Source organism: Plectrocnemia conspersa, unplaced genomic scaffold (assembly GCF_051122295.1).
Source record: "Plectrocnemia conspersa isolate PC_06_02 unplaced genomic scaffold, ASM5112229v1 ptg000012l, whole genome shotgun sequence".
Taxonomy (NCBI): Eukaryota; Metazoa; Arthropoda; class Insecta; order Trichoptera; family Polycentropodidae; genus Plectrocnemia; species Plectrocnemia conspersa.
The window spans coordinates 16,144,108-16,165,775 of NW_028277176.1; the positions used below are offsets into that span (position 1 = coordinate 16,144,108).

At 29.8% G+C, this 21,668-nt stretch overlaps 1 protein-coding gene and 1 long non-coding RNA gene across 8 annotated transcripts in view; one reads left to right on the plus strand and one right to left on the minus strand.

Annotated features, from left to right (window-relative positions):
- Positions 1-384: 384 nt before the first annotated feature.
- vg (transcription factor vestigial) overlaps positions 385-21,668 on the plus strand; it is a 128,165-nt gene continuing 106,881 nt past the window's right edge. For 2 of the 7 annotated variants that reach the window (XM_088200493.1, XM_088200498.1), the window contains exons 1-4: positions 385-583; positions 1,983-2,127; positions 6,621-6,695; positions 21,026-21,089. The gene's annotated coding sequence lies outside the window, so the exon portion shown is untranslated. Of the gene's footprint in view, positions 584-1,982; positions 2,128-6,620; positions 6,696-10,211; positions 10,439-21,025; positions 21,090-21,668 lie in introns of all 7 variants that reach the window. The other 5 variants (XM_088200490.1, XM_088200492.1, XM_088200495.1 and 2 more) reach the window with 5 other exon arrangements.
- On the minus strand, positions 3,775-4,608 carry LOC148228403 (uncharacterized). The gene is made up of 2 exons (XR_015811629.1): positions 4,545-4,608; positions 3,775-4,282 (listed from the first exon to the last, which is right to left on the minus strand). It is a non-coding gene; the product is annotated as an uncharacterized LOC148228403 (long non-coding RNA).

A 21,668-nucleotide genomic window follows, 5' to 3' on the forward strand; every position in this document is an offset into this window, starting at 1 on the left:
TTTTAAATATGCTCAATTGATTTGATTGATAATTAAAAATATTATAATTATATAATTTCCATGTAATATGAGGTAATTAATTTGTTGATGTATGAGTCTTGATAATTATTCACCTTGTTCAATTTGAATGACCAAATGCGATAACAATTAATGGATAACGTAATTTTAATTTGACTTAGTTCAAGAGCTTGAACTTGTGATATTTATGTAATACATTGAAAACATATATACGTGCTTTGGACGCAAATTGATATTTTAATCGATCTAATGATTATTGTTTATTAAGTTGTTGAGGAAATATGATGTTGGGAAGCACTGGTTAAATCAGAGAAAGGCAACAACACATGAAATAATTATCTCATACACTTTTTTCTCGTCAATATAATTGCTTGCGTTCGTTTTCAACACTTTTTTATTTAGATACCAAATCGCGTTTTTGTATCAATACCTATTTGAATATGCCCGCAAAGTTGTTATATTTTTAAATGAAGTGACCGTGAGAGCGTGAATTGTGACCATTATATTTTATTGCGAAATAGTATATTAACAAAATGCAATTCTAAAAGATAAATTCTTCTTAAAGGTAAATATAATTGTAATAAATTATAATAATTATATCATGTATGTAGTTATGCGGTGAAGGTATTTGTACATTATATGATTATCTCGATCGTGTCTTTCAAGTAAACTAGTTTTCTCCGAAGATGAAAGTTTTCCTCGGACGTGAACTTGGAATTGCAGGAAACATTTTAAAAGCAAAAGTGAAGCAGCTTTATATTTGTTTTCATAATATATTTATAATAAATTGTTTATGATGCTTGATACTCAAACTTGTCGCCATTTGCGCCTGTCTAACAATGTGATTCTCTCCTTGACATAAAAAACAGAATACTCATAATTGTTCGTTAATTTTTTGCGCATTTGTGATAGATTGAACGATGGAATTGAGCAACGTTTTCATCTAAATGTGATTTTCATTGTTTGACTATTTCTATTCAATTATTCTATGCATAATACTTTTTTTGCTTATAAATATAAAGTCATTTTGACTATTAATATCAAGTTTTAACACTATTGAAGATTCCAAGGCAAGAACTGACAGACGTAGTTTAAATATATTTAGGCATTTGCAAATTGGTCTATAATTTTTTAATTTATACCACAAATTAAAATTTTTAGGGTGAGGATGATAACTAAATTGTTAGAGAAGCAAATGTGCATATTTATTTTTATATATTTTTTCAAATATCTGTAGTAAATCAGTATGTAAATTCATGACAAATAAAGTTAAGGACGTAATTGTTGATGACGTGATAAAAGCTGAAGATTTAAACTTTTCTGTAGACGACATTTCATATATTGATCAGTTGACTCAAGTATCAGATATGTATCACTATAGAGATGGTTTACCAAATGATAGATTTTAAACTTTCCTTAAGCTAAAATATGGCTTAGGGAAAGCATAGCTGATTTAGTGTTAAACTATCTCACTACCTCAGAAAATGCCGAGGGCAGTCTTATGATGATGAAGTCAATATAACTAGTAGGTACAGAGATATGTAGCAAAAAAATCATCGATAAATCTAATTTGCAATATTTATTCCATGGGCTGGTCAGTATAAATTTGTAAGCCGTTCAACTGCTGATTGTGTCTTGATGCAGTTAACTGTTTTGGTGTTGGCAATAAAATCTTCTTTTCATTCTCCATAAAGAGATTGGCAGTTCAAAAATCATATTTGGAACACTAGTTGAAAGTGCTTAAGTACTTATCAGACACTAATTGGAAGGCACACGCAAAAGCAACAAAGTACTTTGTAAATTACAGTGTTATCACTAATTCCCTCAATCAATGTAAAGGGCGATATTAGGCTTAAAGCTAAGAATCTTTTGCAAAAGTTGAATGAATTAGAATTTATTTTTATTTTGCATTTTTACAAGAGTAATAAAATCATATCTGTTCAAGTTTTAATAGGTCACTTCAGTATTTTTTTCAGAAAATTAGATACTATTATAAGGAGCTTGAGCAACGAGCAAAAGCCACTGTCAGAAGAATAAACATAATTAGAAAACAGCAAGGAATTGGAAGTGCACCTGGTCCTGATGCATTAGATAAATGCACTTTAATAGGTACGCTTAGGATAACATCCTTTATTTCTATACTAGATGCACTTGAAACCAAGTTAAAGAGAAGTTGTGTGTACAACGATGTTACAAAAATGTTTTCCTTTTTTACCAATCTGAAATTATTGAAACAAGATATTGAACTGTTGTTAAAAGTATACCCAAAAGATGTTGACCTAAAACTTGCTGATGAACTTTTGCAGTTTTATATATACAAGCACGTGAGATAAGGCCTTAGGCCTATAGAAAGCACTTTTTGTATCATGCAGACCTTTATCAAATTTAATAACAGGGAAAAATTTAGTTAGCCTTCTCCAATGGGGAAGCAATCCTGCGACTTTTTCTTAAGTTAATGGCCAATTCTGGAGAAATGGAGATTGATTTCGCTATGAAAAAATCCAGAAGAAAACATTTTTTAGTCTACTCTACTTAGTATATTTAATGTTTGAAGCTTTTTTTATTTAACATGTATTTTTATTACAACATAAGGTTTGATCTAAAAGTGTGACACTATCATTTCCATGTAGTCATTAATACACCCGACAATAAAATTTGTAAGACTTGATATTTTAACTAAGGTTAATCAATTATTATTGTCTTCTACCCTGTATTTACACGAATATATCCATTTCATAGTATTACAAATTTGTTACATAGTTTTTTATCTTATATTCCCTATTAATTTGCATCTTGGATTTCTTAAATTATTTTTCCACCCATGTTTGTATTATATAATTTTTTTAGTTTTATTAAAAACATCATGCAATGAAGGGTAAAGCAACTTCTGTTTCTCTAACAGTATTGTTAGATTTTTCTCGTGTTATGGTAATTGTCGTTCTAACGAGTATTTTGCTCATCCTGGAGTACCAGAAGGATCCACTTTGGGTCCTCTGTTCCTTACTCTCTTTATTAATGACATACATGCGACTGTTGAGAACTCAGAATATGTATTATATGCTTAATACTTTAAAACGTTTTATAGTATTCACACAAATGCAGATTCACGGTCTTTATATAAAGACCTGGAGTCGCTGTGAAGGTGGTCGATCGACAACACATCTTTTTATTTTGCATATTTCCTTGTTTAACAGATTTCCCTTATAGCTTAGGATGAAACCAGAAAGTTTAGAGTACACCTAGAATAAAGTTTGAGCAGTGCCAGAGAGTTAGTATCATATTCACAAAATTCTCAAAAAAATGTTCAGCTTTGTTATGGGTAGCGCGTATCACTTAAAAAAATTATTAGCGATTCGCGTTTTGTACGTTACGTTAATTTGTTGCGTCTTTGAATACTGCTCTATTTTCTGAAATCTAAAATCCTTTATATACCTGCCCGTATGGTCGCGGCAGTTTGTTTTAGTTTATTATAGTTTAAGTATAGTAAGTTTATGGTAAATTTATTTGTGGTAGAAATGGGTGTATTTCTAAATTATTTTTAAAACGTATTATAATGAATATAAGGTATTATTCAAAATTTAGTTTACTTTATTAACTCTCCGTTACTCATGCTTTATTTACATTTAGTCTCACAGACGCCACGCGAGTTACGGAGTGTTAAAGCATATCGTACTGTACTACATATACAGCTAGAAGATACACAAATTTAATCTAGATTCACTGCCTTAGGTTAAAATTAAATTAAAACAAAAATTATTTTACATCATTTAATTTATAAAATTAAAGCATAATTTATTTTAACATATTACATTACTTAAAATATGCTTGGGTCTGACTTCAACTTGTCAGAAATAACCTTTTCAAAAATCGGCATCGACATTATATCTAAATGCATGTTAAAACTGACGTATACAGGTTTACTGAGCTTTTTAGAAAGTTTATTAGCTATGTTAATCGATGTTGTGTTTAATGGTGATCCGACAATTTTAGACGTTATAGACTCATTAGTAGTTCTATCGAGCAATGCTATTGATAAATCAGAAAAATCGGGCTTCGAATCTCTAGTTATCCACAAAAAGAGAGAATTTTTCATTTGTATTGTATGAAAATTTATAGTTTCATCGTTTATCGATTCTTGAAACGAATTTATTTTGAAAGAAGAAGGCAGATATTTGATCGTAGATTTGGAAGTTTGATTTTTAGGCGAGCCTCTTGCAATCATTTTTTCAACGACGGGGTCCATAGAATTTGTTCCGTTCATTTTCTGAAAATAAACAATAACATGTTTAGTTAAATTGTATTTATAACAAATAAAGACTGGAGTGTTATTGGTTATTTAGAAACAAATAAAGGAGATAAAATTGACATAAGCAATGTTCCTAACCTCAAATAACAAATAATATTAAAGACGTTAAAATAGTAAATAAAAACAATATCAAAAGCTTAAACTCTACTGGTTAATACATATAATAAATATTTTCAATGTTTCTAGCCATATAGTACTATATTTCATACAATAAGCGTACCTTTCAAAACTAAGTAATGTCATGGAGTTTAGTCGTTTACTTTGGTCTGACGCCACTATATATTGACCATATCTAGGTAGTATAATTTACTAATAAAATAAAGTTCCGATTATTATAACGTACAATTATAAATATTTAATTAAAAAAAAACACATTGATTATTACAAATACATATATTTAATAGCATAGAGAAAAAAAGTTAGGATACGTCATGAGATGTGGTGTCAAATTAAAAGTTCTCCCCCTTAAAAAACATTTTTAAACTTTTAGGCAATCGACTGTAAATTATCAGAAAATACGATTAAAATATAAAAAAATAAACATAATTTGTGTTTAAAAACTCTTATTGTAAGTTTCATATAATAACTCTTAAATTCGATATTTTGTTATTAAAATAAAAAATCTTATATGTCTTTTGTTTTTTATATGTCTTTTGTGACTTTGATTATATACTTTTTTTTGATAATTACTGTCTCTGTTGCACTCGCTTACTCAAGATTTTGTTTAAAATCAACCAATGACACATACAGGGCCGGCTCGTCTTTAGGGGCCACAGGGGCCAGTCTCCACCAGGCTTAACAGATTTATAATTGTAGGTATGCATCATTTAATCAATTAATATTTACGTAAATGCAATAATTTAACGTAAGAACATCGGTGAGCGTATCGTGTATTCAGACTGCTAGGGCCAGTAATCTCGAACCCCAGACTAAGTACATTTTTTTGGTGTATGTCACTAAGCTACAAGAACCTTTGCATACTAGTTTATTCTAGCCCAGTTCTGTTTTTGTACGTACAAGCGCAAGGTTTTTTGACTGTATTATTCATTTTTCCACGTCGTTGGTTTGTTTTTTATCCCGATTTATACAAGACAATAAATTGTTCGATTCATATTCCGAAATGGCCAAATTAATTAAAATCATTTTTGTGACACTTGTATCCACAGTTGATGTCGAATGTTGTAGCAATCTAAGACGTATAAAAACACTTTTAAGAAATTTGACTGGTCAAGATCGGTTGAATGTTTTAGCCGTACTATATATACATAATAATTATTTAGCGTATTTAATAACTAAGCGTCACTATATGTATAATACATATTAAGTTTACTTTAAAAAATGAATAAATATGTTTTTGGCGCCTGGCCCCACCTGTTTCTATTGTCACCAGCCGCCAGATAGTATATTTAATTAGTGCTAAATTTTATTTCACTAACACATTTGTATTTATGGGTTACCATTTCGCAGAACACAATATTTTTGGCTTATTGTTTATTTGTTCAGTGATAGTAAATCGTCAACCATAGTCCCTACGAATGTTTGAATAAGTTCAATTGTTAAAAAATTGAAATACACCTTTAAATTGCTTAATATGGAGAAATTGAGTTATTTTAAATAAAATATTCTTAAATAGCAACTTGGATATCTATAGTTTACTAAAAAGCATATGTGTATTGATAGTGTGGCACTCAATCTATGTATAATTGCCACCCGTTACCTCTCGTCGTCAAAGTAGCATATCCGGTTCGAAAAGTTTAATGTTTAATTTATTCCTTCGAGAAGTTACGCTCTTCTTGTTGACGTGTGACCTTCGTGGGAAGACCGTCTTAACAGGGTTTTGAAGGACCAGCGAATCAATTTGGATGACGTTCGAATCATTATTGCGCACGTTTAGAAACGGTATAAGAAAGAACGCCAATGTTTGATCCATGCGTATTGAACATAACACCAATTGCACTATCCAAGCCTTACAAAATTAGAACAACTTTTTTTGTTTATTGAGGCCAATAATAGGGTAGTTTTTAAATACTCTTGTTAATGAACAAGCGCTACTTAGATCGATTTCTTTCGTATTAAAATCGAAGTTATTTGCGCTTTTAATTAAAAGTCAGTGGCAAATAATTTCATACAATTTAGCAACTTAAGCGTCTTAGGGGAGGGATAAAAAAATTACGGAAGGCCTGTGACATAATTTATGGAAGCTGTCATGCTTATTTATCAATTATTTTTATTATTATAAAATTTGTATTTTAATATTTAAATAATTTAATTTATAATTTTTATATTCTCCCCTTAGATATACGGTGTATAAAACAACGGGGAAGAGCTAAAGAAAGTACACCATTCTCCAGTGAACGTCGAAAAATATCAAGTATGTGTTTTTATTTATTTTATTGTTAAAAATGAATACATATATAAATAAGAAATATAGTTTATGTCGTTAAATGTCTATAGTAAAATCATTTTTAAAAATGCATAAATAAATAGTAAAAATATATCCAAACAAAATTATTTTACCATTGCTAATAATATTTAATGTTTAGCACGCTAGATGTCATTAGTAAGCATTCATGGTAATATCTATATTTATTTTGCTTTGTGTGAAATTTATCAATGTGAGTTTGTTTTTAAATATTAAATAATATTATTTTATCAACATAATATTTAGTACAATTTTTGTTAATTAATTAGTATTTGATTTCATCAATAGATGACTCTAACACATTCATATATTAAACGTATCTAAAACGCCCTTTGCTTGTACTCTGAAATTCACGAAACAAGGCTGAAAAACTGATTAATTTATTATCTATTCCAATTGGTTGTTAAATTCTAATTGACCGACACGAAACGCACTTGTGAACCGACGAGCCATCAACGGAATGGGCCGATGATATTTCACGCGGTCGATCGGTCTTGTTTGTCCCGAATTAAATTAGCAATCCTCGATAAATCACTCGGCTGTTTGTCGTCGGCGATTGCAATTATCTTGGAATGAATCCAAAATTTTGTTATTGAATTGAACACAATTTTCACAATACCCTCGTGAGCGTTTACAATGCTCTGCTCTATCTAGTTGTCCATAAGTTTGTGATGACTTAAATATAATAAAATCACGCCGTAGACATAGGAATCACATAACAAATCATTTCAGAAAATAATATGTGAGTAATGATTTAATTAAGCATTATATAATTAGTAGAATCTCATATATTGTAGATTTTATTACTAGTTTCGGCAAAGTATGTAATAAGAAACCACTAAACGTATACTTTCACAAGGTAACTTATGTAATTAGACATATGAGTTACAGTTTTAGGTTACAAATAAAATTGGAACATATTGTCTGAAGAAAAGCTACGAAAATATTTTATAATAGAGGTTTCATTTTTTGTTTATCCCAAAGTGAAATTAAACTTTATTCTATAAAAGGCTAGTGTAATACTGACGTTTCCGCTAGGGTTCACATAACTAATAATAGCAGCAATGTTGTTCTTGTAATGTAGATAGTTTTTTCAATGACCTTGAAAAACTGCTGATTAAATTCATTGCCAACTAGTTTCTGCTTATAGAAATGACGTTATGAACATAAAAATATTTCGAATTCGTGAATTTAAAATGCAGATAGAAAAGTTGAAAGGCCATCCATTGTCACAGATGAGCTCATTAGAATTTTTAATTATACAGTCGATCTTATTGGGTTTGTGTGAATGTTGCAGTAGCACGTTTATTTTGGTAGAATACAAGCTATTTATAATTTAAATTATTATTATTTTCATAATAGTTTTTGAATTACGGACGATTTGTGGAATTGATATAGATGTTGTTATTTTTGTAGTTCTGTCTGTGTTACGTAGTTTCCAAGTTGTCTTCGAAGATTGGGATAAATTCTTGGATGTACCAGGTTGATAATATAGTAAGTGGCAGCTTTCTTCAGTATTTTTAAGGTCGTCAGCTTCACTTGATGGGAGTTCGGCTGAATTCTCGTGTATACTAAGTCAGAAAAAAAGTAGTATATAATTCATGTACTGACTTTGGAAGTTATGGATGGAAGTGTTGTGAGTTAAATATGCTTTTGGAAATAGTGCTTCATTATTTTATGTTTAGTTAATCCGATACTTCAGAGTGAAAAAATAATGTTATTGTCTGTTTCTTATCTTATAAAAATAGCCTTTTGCGTAACGGTAACAATGCTGGTAGCAGCTGGTGATTTGGCAACACCGTCGCTTTTAATTAGGATAATTGATAGGTGTATTCCACTCACTTGTTTCTTCCTTTTAGTAAGATTTTTTTTGTGTTTGTGTAGATACCGAATATCATTTATAAGGTTCCATTTTCAAATGGTCCTAATACGCCCAAATTGGCGATTTAAGCAAGTGATTGTTACAAATTTAGTTTTTCAAAATAATTGCATTTTTATTATTGTTAAAGGTAGATTATGCCGTATAGAACTAATTTAATTAATTTAAGGTCTTGTTTTGCGCTCTACATTTTAGTTATAAAGTTTTAAAATAAGAAAATAAAATTTTAGCTTCCACAAGTCACTACAAAAATTCTATTCAATTATGTATATTTTTTTCGTGTGTGTAATTAATCGCTAGAACATATAGTTTTATCACATATACTGAATAAGCATAAAAAGCATAACTTCACTTCACGAAAAAAATCGCAGTACATAAAAATATTTTTAGATGTAACCTTGTAACTTCAAAACAGAATTAAAACAGAATTAAAACATAATAAATATAAAGAGTGCAAAACTATTATGATTATTTATTTTGAGATTAGCGTCGAACGATAGTAAAGAATGGATGGTTATGTTTGTTTCATGCGGAAGTGCCATTTTAAAAATACTTTGTACTTGTGAAATTCAGGCAAAAACGCTCCGTTCTATTCTCAACGTTCAAAGCAATTAAAAAAATTCGTAAAAATGGTAAACAATTAGATAATTATATAACCTAATATTTTTAAATCTCGATTCGAAATATTTTACCGGTGTTCTGGAGAGTTTTGACTTTTTTCCAACTCTGACTTATACATAAATGTAGATTTATTCTAAATTTATTTTAATTTTATGAATAGCCCTTGTACGTTATGAACAATGCACAAAGTATAAACTATACCTCAACAATACTAATTAATTTTAGTTTTTATTTATCCAACTATTATTTTTAATATTTTATCTCTAAAAAATATTATCATTTCCTATTCTTAGATTTTTTTAGAACTTGTAAAACGTGATAAGGGATTTAATACGTAACATTTAAACTACAGCAAGGGATTCAATAATGCATAATGAATCAAAGAGCTTATAAAACATCGATTGATGTTTATAATCCAATTATTATTTAATTGAATGTTGAATTGTATAAATCGCATAGCGTGTTTTTAATCAATCAATCTGTTTTAATAATTGGGTTTAGAAATCTAAGATGACATAGAATTATAAAAAGTGGGGTGATCAATGTATTTATTTTATTATAGATTATTATAGCGCACTAGTGCAATTTTTCATCGATCAATCTCGATACTTTATATGTATGTTATCTTTTAAACATAAACGATTAAAACATTAAATTATTAAAATATGTGGAATATATTCTATCAGCACATTAGTTGGTAATGAAATTAGATTAAAAGCTAAAAATATCTGGAAGTATTAATTAGTATAAACACGATTTAAAAGTTTAAGTATTTAACAAAATGTATTATATTAGAATATTTTGGCAAAGTTTTCGTTTTTTCCTAATGCAGTCGGCACAAAGGCAAAAGTTTCGCCTAAAAATCGAATTATAAAAGGGAGTGAACAATTAAAGTCGGCAGGCAGGGCAAAAACGTTAATCTACCAGGATGAACCGTCTCACGGGGCTGTGGAATTTTCTTTCAGCTCGACGGCTGGTGCGCCATTGATTTTCCTAACAAAGAGCCCTAGAGGCGAGGGTGGCGCGGCCCCAGGGCTGAGGTAATGGCGGGCGATGGGCCCTGATGGCGGGAAGGGGGTCCTGTTCGTCGCTCAATTTCCCCCGACAAGAAGCTTGATGACACTCATTTTGAAATTCATCGCTGCGTAAAGAATAAACGGTGTCTTGCTTGTCGGAGGGGCAGGACCGCATTGTAAGTAGAGCTATATTATATAATAATTTTATGAGAAAACTTTATTTTATGTACAAAAAGTCCTCGGTTTATACAAAAAAACGTTGCGATTTTTTGTTGCATACGCTTACATAAAATATGTAATCTTTAATATGATAGTAGAGCAATTGCCCCCCCTTAAATTTATCCAGAAATATGCATGTCATTTAATTAAATACTATGAATCTTAAAAAATTAGAAATATTATAAAAACTGAAGTGACCTTCCTGATTGTAAACTAATCTCGAATTTACCCCGATAATATTTTTTTAAATATGTAATTTCAGTGAAATTTTCACTAGTAGATATATATTTTTACAAGTGAAAATATAATTTATCTGACAGGTGCTAGTAAAATTATATGATTACAACTTTTCCATATGTAGTAATATACACATTTACATACTTATAATTATTTATTTACATGCAATGTGTAAATGTTATAATGAATGTGTACTTTTCAGTGAAGTTATTTTTTCACTAGCAAAGTCCATATACATTTTAACAGTAGATACATATTTCTAATAGAGAAAATATAATTTAACTGATAGGCGCTAGTGAAATTATATGTTGCTCTAAATTATCTATGAAACTCAATTTGACAGTTGCGAAACGTCAATTTTCTTTAATCTTTTTTGAAAGTTTTAAAACTAATTATTGTTTTAGAACTATAATTAGGTCAAGTCCAAAATACAAACTAAGCGAACTCATTTTTCAGTTTTACAATTATCCAATAAAAATCTGACCTTCTTAAAAATCTGTAACTTGATGCATTTCTTCAATATGCTAAAACATTCCGGAGCAGGCGGCCTATTTTGACCCCCCCCCCCCCAGCTACGCTACATACCCTTCACAGATTATATGAATGTAAAATTAAATATGTAAATCAATTTTTAAGTTTTATAACATTTGTTACTGATTATCAGGCATTTCATTATGTTAGCACATGCACGTGATTTTAAGAACCTGGCTAAATTTTCGGGCGGTATTTATGACCGACTGGGTCATAAATCAGCATTTGTTAAATTGTTGTTTATTGTTTTCACATATTCAATTTATCTCTTAACTATTCGTGGATATATATTTTTTAGCGCATTTAGTTTACACGAACGGTTTCATTGCGAAAATGACACCCCCAAGCATGTGCCGCCCGGGGTGGTCCGGAGCCCTACATTCCCCCGAAATACTCATGCCATTTTGTATCTACAATTGTAATCTTATAAATATAAAAAACAGACTTCACATGCATTCTCATAAAAATAAAGTTTTGTTTATACATATGAATGTATAATATGTTTCTGTTTCTATTATCAAATTATTTAATTAAATATATTCGTTTAATAATTATTTGAAGTAAATAATTTAAATTTAATTGAATGTTTGTCAATTAATTTAAATAAAAATTCTTTAGTTTTATTTATTTGTCTAGAATTGTTATTCGTCAGTTATTCTTACAAAAATATAAACTACTATTATATTATAAATTTATTTAACAAAATTTAAAAAATAATAAAAATTTCATCTTCCATAATTAATTATTTATATCATATAATTGATATTATAATTATTTATTTTATTTAATATTTTTTGTTCAAAAATTAATGATTATTAATGAACTACGTTTCTTCATAGAGAATATGTTATATGTATTAAACAAAGATTTAATTAAAAAATAAACCATATGTTCCAATCCTTCCCTGCTTAGGAAAAAGCGACGCCGAGCGTTGGTAGATGTGGCGCCGCTCCCTCTCGGTTCGTCTTTCCAACTCCATATTGAAGCCTACCTAGTGACATTCTATTACTAAACTATACCATCTTGTACATCACCGAAACTCTAGGAGGGACACTCGAGAAATTTTCAAACACTCTTTGTGAACAACGCAACTCGTTAATCAATTACGCAGATAATCCGCTAATTATATATTTTTTTATATTTCTAATATCGGAAAAAAATTATACTTAATTCATTTCACCGGAAAATTCATATTTTTATGATATGGATGAGAGGAAATATAAGAAACAATTTTTTTTATTTATTATAATAGAAAATGGAATGTTTCAAGTTGAAAGATTTAACAAACGACAGTCGCTCGAGCGAAACATCGCATTATAAATAGGGTAAAAGGGTAACATTCAATGGATAGTTGTATTATTTAATAAAAAAATTATAGATGTATAATAAGGGATTTATATTAATAGTATTCTAGTTTAAGAAACATTTGTTTCTTTGTAGCAATACAGTTTTTTTTTAATATAAGTATGTATCACATCGCACTTTTAGTATGCAATACTGTTGTTAGTCTGAAATAGTGTCCATAGTATTAGTAACAAGCCCATAATATTATTATACATATATGTATATTTAAGTTGTAGTAAAATGATGTAATCACTATGACCAAATTACATATAATAAGCAAAAAATAAATACTTAAATGCTCATGCAGAATATATTCTTATCATTGTGGTATAATCTTATCAATGTGATATAATCTTATCATTGTAGTCAATCATCTAAAATCTAATCTGAAAATACAAATTTAAAACAGTAATGATATTATATTTCTCATCACTTTTATAGAGAAGTAGAAGTGAATTATATAACTTTACACGCCGGTTAGAGATAACTGTTGATCATGAAGGTGAGAGCAATTTCCAAGAATAGTGGAAGGCTTGGAAGACTTTTGTCTATGTAGATTGCTGATTAAGTTGTATTTTTTTAAAGAATACAGTGGACAGTGATCATTTGGTTCAGAGATAATGAAACGTCGATGAGTTACGATGAGTGTCAAGGCGCGGCCCTGCAACGCGGAGACGGGCGAGGCATTTTAAAAATGGCGCCTCATAGATTCTGTAACGGATTCCGCAAATCGCTGTCGTCGCCGGAGTGTGTTGTGACGTGTGACGTCCCGCGTGCAATTTTGTGGCCAGCGTGCCCGAATATTGTAAACGTGAATGTCGTCACGCTCGGACGGATGTCGTCACGATTGAGCTTTTCCGAAAATGGCAGCGGATAGGTGTGATTCCAACTTAGAGCTATTGACTCCAATCGAAACGCTTTCAATCCTTTTGACCGCACTATAAACAAAAATTGAAAGAAAATATTTATGCACATAATGTTAAAGTGGTTTTAATACCATTTAAGAAATATAAGATAAACTGTAGTTTATGAAGAAGATGTTTATCGTGATATTTTTCTACAATGAAAAACCACAAGGCTTGTAATTGAGATCAATATTGATTCTCTTTTAAATATATTTCTCCACATTTTTTAAGCTATTAAGTATGTTTTTCGCCTTTTGGTTCAAGTTTTTTTCCAGGTAGATTAGGTTATTTATTTATTTCACAGTCGGACTTGTTTTCTTTTCCTTTTTTGGGTTGGCTACGAATTTAAATTGAAACACAATGCGGCGCAGACCACTAGAAATATAAATTTGGGTTTTGGCGAGGGTACTGTTAGTCAGGGAACTATAAAGCATTGACTCGAGATATTTCGCTCTAGGGATAATAAATTTAAAATGACGTTCATTTGTTACCGATTGATGAATTTTAACTTATAACTTATCAACAGTTTTTACAATTATACTAATGGATGTACTCGCACGAAAATGTTTACATGGCATTTGTGATTCAATGTTGAGTGCCGGAGCTATTGGCGGAAGACTCTTTTGCGGATTTTAAATCGAACATTTGTGCGCCCCTACGTTCTCCAGGCACTTTCAGGTGTCACTGTAGTAAACACCTGAATGCAAATCATTAAACTTCTCGGACGGTTTGTTTCTTAATATATGTTTAGGTTTCTTAATATATGCTTATACATAAACGGTAAATTATTAAGGTTATATTTGCTAAGATCAGTGAGATAGGCGTTATTTATCTTTCTGATTTTAAAACTTTTGTAGAATTTAAATGCAAGTGAAGTTCTTTGACGTTAGTTCTAGGGTGAGCATTTAAGGTTATTCTTTGTTTTGTATTCAAAATGCCTATTTTGTGGATGGGATATGCTGGACTGGTGTCATAGATTTATATAACAAAAGATTGTTTTTGTTACTGAAACCGCTTCTTCCTCTTCAGAAAACTGGAGCAATAGCTGAGATTCATTTTTGTTTAATGGCTTCACTTTGTTTTCTATATTTTAGATGGCAATCTAGGTGCAACTTGAGATATTTGACAGATTTTTCTCAGAGAATCGCCTCGCTGTTCATTTTTATTTGTGACAAGAGAGTCGCCCTTGTTCTATAAGATAACATTTCGGTCATTTATTTTTATCTTTCACTTGCTGTAAAATTTGTGCACTTGGAAATTATTTTCCTGCTTGACGAGCGCAATTTGACAGTATTGTGGAGTTAGAACATCATGAATATATAGTGAAAAAAATGTTAGTGACAATTTCAAAGAAGTTAGCAACGTACTGAATTATATATTTGATATGATTGCTTATTAGGAGATTTTTTTTTATTATTATTAAAATATAAAAAACACAAATAAAATATAATTAATGATATTAAAAATAAGCACAATATCAAAGCAGATGTGGGCATGTCGGTACAATTAAGTGCTTAGAAATTAATTTTGCAAATTAGTTATTGTAAATTAAATATTTATAATGTTACCACGTGTTTATAAAGACAGCGTCTATAATGGTGTTCACGGAGAAAACGCTCACTGACATTATGCACGCGTCAGATGGTTCACGCGACAGAACGTTCACGGACAAAATGTTCAAAAACAAATTTAAAAAAATTTGTAATTTGTAAATAATTTTCGATTAGACCATTTGTAAAAGGACAATGTGTAATTCTTTGTCATGACACGTTTCATTAATTTCTTAAACGTTTATTTCGTAAAAAATTGTTTTCGAACGTTTGAACATTTTGTGGATAAACATTTTGTCGCGTAACCGTTTTGTGGATTTACATTATATCGCGCGTGAACCTTGCTTTGTACATTATGTCGGTGAACGTTTGTTTCGTTCGTGAGTGTTTTGTCGTGGTATCGCTTAAAATATTATAAACCATAGATGACTGTTTTGAGTATATAAATAAAAACATTTTTTTTTAATATTTACATTTAGATTAGATTATAATTTAGTGAGAAGATTACTTAGTTTAACTATACATAGCTGCACCATATAGAGTTTAGAAACTGACTATATATAGTTTAAAAATCTCTACATAACTGCACCGTATATAGTTTGGAAACAAAAAGGGAACTCTTGAATTGTATGAAAATGAGATTTTAGTGTTTATATTATATTATTTATGGCTATTAATTAATTTATAAGCTAATAAATAAATATAGAGTGCATAAACGTTTCAGAAAAACAGAGAAGGATTATGTAGTTGTCTTAAAATATTTATTAAACATGGAGCTTAAAAAATATATGTACATAAAATTTAACCATGAACCCGTTAAATAATTCAACAGTCTAATATGCTCAATTTAAATGTTTGAGAAACGTTAAAAATTCCACGCTATGTTACCATCTCTTTAGTTGTTTTCCGTGATTCTGTAAAAGTAGAAACCATTTCGTTTGAGCCACTTAATAGCAAAGCTCACAATATTTATTTTATCTTACCACATATTTTACCTTAAAAAAAACAAACGGAGTGAGTTATATTTATACTTTCCTTTAAAAATACTAAAAATATATTTTTTATTTTCAATCTATTGCATGATAAATACAACAATTCAATAAGCAATACTAATTTACAAATTCTAGAAATACCAGACACGTTATATTATAACATGAAGGAATGCCAACACTGTGAGTTATGTGTCAAATTTATTTATATTTCCAATTACAACTCAATCTTGAACATTCGTATGGTCACATAAAGAATTTCAAAAATCCCATATTAATATTTAAACTATAAATACAGCAATACACTACAAATTTTGTATATTTTTTCGTTCCAGCAAAATTAGTTTCAGTGGCAGTGGGTTTTAGTGTCTCATCTAAAAGGTACGCAGTCCGCATACAAAGCTCCCCGAGCTTCCATTAAAGTCTTAATTTCGCTCGGAATTCTTGTCTATTCCGAGCATTAGTGACCGACGCCCCAAACCAACGAATTCTCATTTAATATGGATAACAGGGGTCAATACGAATCGATTACTGTCAAAGCGCTTCTATTAAATATTTATTATGTATGATTTTTTTTATAAATTATAAAAATACTAGTTAATATTAAAGCTTGTACAATGTACTCTATCTGAATCTAATTGCCGCGTGTCACCTCCCGTCACCAAAATGTATTTTTAAATATAAAATAAGGCTTTCATTGCTGTTCTTGGCAACACTTGAACACAACAACAAAATTTATTATTCATATTATTTTAAAGATATGCAAAATATTGACTTATTTAAGGTAGATAGTGACATGCGTAAAAAAGCAATAGCTTTCACTCACATATATCTATTAAAATACACATAAACGAAATTGTCAATACTAAGGTCATAATTGTTTCTTCAAAATGCTATTATATTTTAAAGAAGGCATTTTCCAAATAATTGAAGGGTATGAATCACTTCAAATTGACTGTAATATAAAAGGGATTATAGTTTTTTATTCAGAAACTCAGTGAGTCATATCCAAGTAATTAATACTGAAGGATTCACGTAATTTAAAGCATTCGTATTAGTATGAATTTAGAGAAGTTTTATCGCCTTAAAATATTAGTAGCTGTAGAACATTATATATAAAATATATATTATAATTCTCAAGTTCCAAAATTTTATCTTTTTATAATAAAACATCTGCCTTACGAATACTTGCGCTCCTGGATAAATTTACGTATTTAATATATTCAAGTGTATGCGCACACATTACAATGTGAATATACAATTTTACCAGAGCGGGCGACCATTAAAATTTTGATTCCCCCTCAATTCACTCTGGCTCCACTTTATCTGATTTAGTTATTCGACTTTCCTCTCGGCCCACTGCCAGGGAAAAGCGGCGTACACAACTCAGTGTATTTTATTAAGTAACAGGATAAAGAATTCAAGCGGTCGAAATATTCTCATCGGCTCATTAATATAATAGACACGACGATTTCTGTAAAATGCGATTCAATTAACCCGAGGCATTCCACGGATGCCCGCTGAACTTTCGGCTGAAATCCCACAATAGTTCAACATAATCAGATTTAATTTAATTGCGAACGATCGAGCGTCCGCAAACTATTTTTGTTGCAGATTTATATACTTAATGTACGAGGAAACAATAAGTTAACTACGTTAAGCGTGTCCAAACGGTAACTGGTATTTTTGAAAAGCAAAATATTTACGCTGTCATGTGCGCTTTGAATTAATAAAGAAAGCACTTTTTATTTAATTACACTGTTATGCATATTACTTTGTAAATTTAAGCTCTTTAATCACTGACTTTAGTGTCTCTGGTATATGTGAACATTAAATAAAATTATTAGTTTGGAAAAAAAAATGTCAACAATTTAAAATAACTAAAATATATCTAATTATTAAACATTATATTATCGATATTCTAATATGATTTGTAATCATCTATAAATATATAGTTTTGGTGTATTTAAAACTATCTTTGAAGTTCATGGTAATGCTTGATTTAATTTTGATTTTTTTAGGTTCTAATATTTTACTAAAAAAAAAATTAATTTTTATGTCAATGGGTGTATGATTGTATTCTGGGTTAACATTTAGAATCTATATGTTAACTCTATCTATATTATAGATCCTAAAAAAATCATGTATTGTTTTTCATATATATATTTCGATAACTATTAAATTTGATAGTTAATTCCATATTTATTTAGTTATTAATTGTTTTGTCAGAATTTGATATTATTAAATTAACAGAATATAAATTATTTCTGATATAAAGAAGCATAACATCTATTTAAATAAATTCGCTAAATTAAACACATAAAATATCTCAGCTACTTTTCGCATAGTAAATGTTTCCCACTGTATGATTTTAATTTTTAATTAAGATTGCCCATTGTTTACACAGCGCTATCACAACAATAGTCTCTTTGATACAGATTTACAATAGGATTAATGAATTAACACTATTTTGCCACACACACGCTGATCAACATTATACGATGAAAAATAAAAATTCCGACACGATATATCGGCACGCTGGGAATTTCGCTAAAATCTCGCGTATCTGATTTATCTCTAAAACAAACCAATTAGCACAAGAGCATCCGGAAAAGAACGAGTGATATTTTCTAGACCTTCGTCGCTTTATCGAGTTGAAAGCTTTCTATGCATCACTTGCACTATGTGGCGACACTAATTATTGAAAAATTTTGAAGAAGACTTCTTAGATGTATAAAATGTTTTTAACAAATTACCTTCTGAAATAACACGGCGATATTGTAATTTTTGAAATTCCTGCGCACGGCTCTGAAAACTTTTTAGACGACCTGACAGAAGAGAGAGAGAGAGAGTATTAAAGAAGCGAATAATTTATATGTGAAACCCTTCCACGAACGCCCCCGCAACGTCTTATACGTTTATTATTTTATGTATGCACATATGGAGATGTATAAAATATTATATATATTCGTAAGCAATTTAGAGATGTCGGGCGTTCAACACAAGGGGTTTTGGTGGTGGAAAACCACCGTCACGGCTCACTTAAACTCAAATGAAGACGTTTGCGTTTATTAATTTTGTTTGCCAAATACACATGTCATGCTTTAAGATATTGCTTTCTATTGTGGGGTATTTAATCCCCTTGATATGCATGGCTTTTTGTGGCTTTTATTATATATATATATATTATTTAAAAGCTTTTTTAAAATACTAATTCGCATTAACATATATTTATATTATTTTAGTGTTATGAATGATGTAATAGTAATTATAAAAAAGTGAAAAAAAAAGCAATGAAAAATTGTATGAAATATAAAAAGACAAATAATAATTTAGTGCAATGGGTCAAAATAATATTAACTACATGTTTTTCATTTATAGATTCACATTTCATATCATTAATAAATATTTCATTGAAATAGATAAAACATAAATGTAATCCTCCAAGTGAAATTTATTCGTGTCTTTTTCTGTGTTCGAAAAAGATAAGGTATTCTAGATTTAGAGCTTTTGTCACACAATGATTCAAAAGAAATAATAAATGTTTTTTACAATCATAAAAGCTCTCTTTTTAACACTCATCGCAGGTGATAAATTACGTAAAATAGAGCTTTTACGAGACGTGTGTCGAATTCTTCTCGTCGCTCGCTCATTAGCGCCAGGTACAATATCATAAATCATTTTACGCAGTAGGTACGTATCGAAACGAAATTTAATTTTCGTCTTTTGCTCATATATATATGTATACATGTATATACGCGTTCCGATCGGGAATTCCACTTTCGGAACATGCTGAATCACAAAGCCGACGCCTTATCTCCGACCGTTTATCTTCCGACGATGATTAATCGCAATAGCGATTTATGGCTCGCGTGCGACTCAAATGATAATACCCCAATCTAAATTTTATTCGACTCATTACCATATTCCTAAACGTAGATATTGGGTTGAGTAATAAGTCTTACCGTTTTTTCTCAACTTCTTGTGTTTAACTTAGAAATACTGGCATTTTCCTGATATATGCTTTACTTTTATATAATACAGTCCAAAATACAAACTTAGCCAACTCATCTCTCAGAGGAAATAAAGCGGAAGAAAAAGTACAGACGTACATTGCATCTCACATATTGCTACATGGTTATTCTGCATTGCTTTTGACGTGGATTTTTGACTTCTGAGAAAGGATTATTTTTTTTGCGCTCTCCTATTGGTCAAAATTCGGTTTAGATGTGCTTTATTCAATTTTCACTCGTATTATTGCTGTAAATAAGTCTTAATCGAGCGTTTTCACCGCGATTTTATTGCTTTTGCCCTGGACTGGAAATTAACTATATGGCAACAATGAGCAGCAAAGAAAACAAGACTATTTTTCAGATAAATACTATAATTTTTAACTGCTAATTAAAATATTTTGCATAAAATATGATTTCAGAAAATGTGTTGTAACGGTGGCTAATTTTTATATTTATTTGTAGCATTGAAAGGGTTAACTCGTACCTCTTATTATTTATTTAAGAAATTATATTACGATCTTAAAAAATATATAGAATGGCATTTTTGTCTTGAGGCTCGGAATCATTGTTTTTCCAGGACCCGGGTTTGCTCTCGGCGGCCATAGAAAAATTCGACAAGAATTCATTTTATTTATTCTTTCATATTTATTTTCTTTAAGTCTTCAAGTGTAAAATTATAAAATTCCGGTTACAAAATAAGGTTATAAAATAATAAACAAACTTGCATTGAATTAGCATTGTTATATAAATATCAAAACTTCCAGAACATTAAGGGCGAACTCAACATGAAATTTTCCTTAATCTGTAATATATAATACCACCAAATCATTATATTTTAATTCATATAAGTCAATAATCGTAAAATATGCGACGTTTGCCGTTAATCTGTATATGTTTATTTTCCATACAACCCTACACGATTTAATTAATCTAAATAAAATTTCATAGTCACTAATATTGATATTTTTTTACCAGGTCACAGCAATGGTTTTTGTGGTGTCTCAAGAAAACGTCATATGTGGCCATCCCCAAAGTAAAGGTAAAAATAATGCATGAACATGATTATACCCCTCGGGAAAAATCCCGAAATTCCGACATCATCTCACCTGTCATTTGTCATCTCATCACATCATCTGATTTATATGTGTATTATTGTAATTAGTCTTAAATTTGGATCAGTAGGATTTTGAGGAAAATACTGTATTCTCCACTTCAACTCATCTTCCCCCTTTTTAGAGCAAATTCTATATTGTTTCTCTTCTTGTCTGCTTTAAAACTGAGTAACTATATCAAGTAATTCAAGCGTATTTTTTTTTAATTTCCCGTAGTTTATGTAAGCAATATCGACTCCTGAACTAAAAAGTTTCATTTGTGTTAACTATTAATCTTAGATAAAGCCGGGAATGAACAGCTAGTTCAATTTAATGTAGTAAAGTGCTTGTGGGTCGCAGTTATGTATAATATTTATGATGTAGGATAGCGATAGCTAAACTTTTTTAGCGATGATCTATTTATTTTAAATAAGTAATTAAAAAAAACAATATTTATATTTAACTCTTGAATGAATTGATAGTATCAAAAAACATAAGATAAAAATAGTTTAATTGTGTTTAAAATT